This window comes from Galeopterus variegatus, unplaced genomic scaffold (assembly GCF_000696425.1).
Source record: "Galeopterus variegatus unplaced genomic scaffold, G_variegatus-3.0.2 Scaffold5460, whole genome shotgun sequence".
In the NCBI taxonomy this organism is placed as follows: Eukaryota; Metazoa; Chordata; class Mammalia; order Dermoptera; family Cynocephalidae; genus Galeopterus; species Galeopterus variegatus.
The window spans coordinates 70,574-72,481 of record NW_007731571.1 but is presented as its reverse complement, the minus strand read 5'-3'; the positions used below and the strand labels follow the sequence as shown (position 1 = coordinate 72,481).

General features: G+C 34.4%; 1 protein-coding gene across 3 annotated transcripts in view; it reads left to right on the top strand.

Moving 5' to 3' along the window:
* Positions 1-1,908, top strand: part of ERCC8 (excision repair cross-complementation group 8) — a 67,927-nt gene that overhangs the window by 14,697 nt on the left and 51,322 nt on the right. The window lies entirely within an intron of this gene.

The following is a 1,908-nucleotide window of genomic DNA, read 5'->3' as shown; positions in this document are numbered from 1 at the left end:
TGATTATAATGTGTGTAGGCATGGATTTCGCTGGATTTATCCTAGTTAGGGTTCAGTCATGTCTGTCAGAGAAGCTCATTAGAGATTCATGCTGAGGTTTTTTAATGAGAACTGGTAACATAGGCACCCTTTGCCTAGTGTGTACCAAATTTCCAGACTGCCAGAGGAAAAGAAGTGTGCATCATAAGGCACACTGTTTGCTCAGGTAGTTTAGGCACAGTTAACCATTCTTATCCAGGAATGGTGAGAACCCCCCTGAAATCCCAGACTCCAGCCAGGGGCCAATTTTGTAAGAAGGCCTTTCTAAAGGTAGCAATCTCAGGCCTACTGTAGTAACACCTTGCCTCACTCCACCCTCCCCACCCCTGTTTCCCTTTATCATAACACCCCTTTTCCCTTCATCTTAACCTCTTCTACTAGTTTCCAAACAATTCAGACCTAAAGTCATTAGGTTGGGCAGAGGTAGGCTTCTTCACTCAGGTGGGGATTAGGTTGGCCTAGAGTGTGATTTCAGAGCCTAAGCAGGTTGGGGAAGGAGTCTAAGTGTGGGGACAAACAAACTCAGGTGATAAGGGTTTAGGGGAGACAAATCAGAGCCCAAGTCTAGTGAGCACATTGCTGTTCGGGGTGGGGATGGCAATGGAGATGGGAGATTGGTTACATTCAGGGAGATTGATGAGATAAATACATTAACAATAATGGGAACCATGTTTCTCACAGTTAGGAAAATGGAGCTCAAGAAAGGATGATTACCTTTGCACATGTTTGTATGATACTGTTTTACTTGTTACAAGAATCACATATTACTGTTGTAATTTGAAAAATCATAAAATAGAAAAATTTTTTAAGAAGAACTAACAATTTCAATGGAAAAAATTTGAAAAAAAAATTTTTGATGAAATATTGAAGCTCAGAAATGGCAAAGCAGCATAATGATCTAGAGAAGGAATGTCAAAGCTCAAATGCAAATTAATCAGGAAAATGCATTTAATAGTATAACCACCACCTGAGATTTCCACTTACTACACTTACTATTACCACTTATTATAATGTCAGTGAGCAGTAGGCTCTTAAGTAATATTTGCTGTTAAACTGGATATTTGAACCTAAGAATAAACTGTCTTTCAGAAGACAAAGGACCATGTGTGTGTATATCTTCAAATCAGGCACTTGATACTGCTAAAATGATTTCCAAAATGCTTATGATTATTTGTAGTGTTACTGTCAGTGTATGAGTTTATATCTTTTCCAGCACTGTGCATTGTCATCTAAAAAAAACACTATGATAATTTCATAGGCCAAAAATATTTAAATTAGCTTCATTTTGACCAATAATGAATTTAGAAATCATTCTGGTTAAATTAATGTAAGTGCTAATAAAATCCAACAGATTCTAATAATTAAAATTCACTAGGCATTTATAATGTGCTAGGCATTGTAATTAGCCTTTTTATGTATTAATTCATTTAATCTTAATAATATCCTCACCTGGATAATGATGGTTTACTGTTACGGAATATCAGACATTTCATTTCTCTTAGTTCGTGAGAGTATTTTAAGTCCTGTAATTTAAACTTTTGTCCACTAGAGGTCCTTAGTTAAGTTTGTTACCAGACTTTCTCTTGAAAATTTGTTTCAGTCTCTAAATAGCTTTTTCAAAAATTAATGAAATATAAACTTTTCAAATAAAGTTTAAGATAATGCTTCAGGTGAAAATTTGTGCTGTAATTGTTAGTGCATTTAATAATGTTAAAATTTTACACAGGATCTTTAAAAATCTGTAAATACCTTTGGATGTGTGGTAGAAGATTTAAGCATTACTTGTGATTTTTGTACTATATGTAATCTTATTGAAATAAGGATTTTTTGTGTTAAATTACTTTTTTATTGTTAAGTTTTATCTTTTTT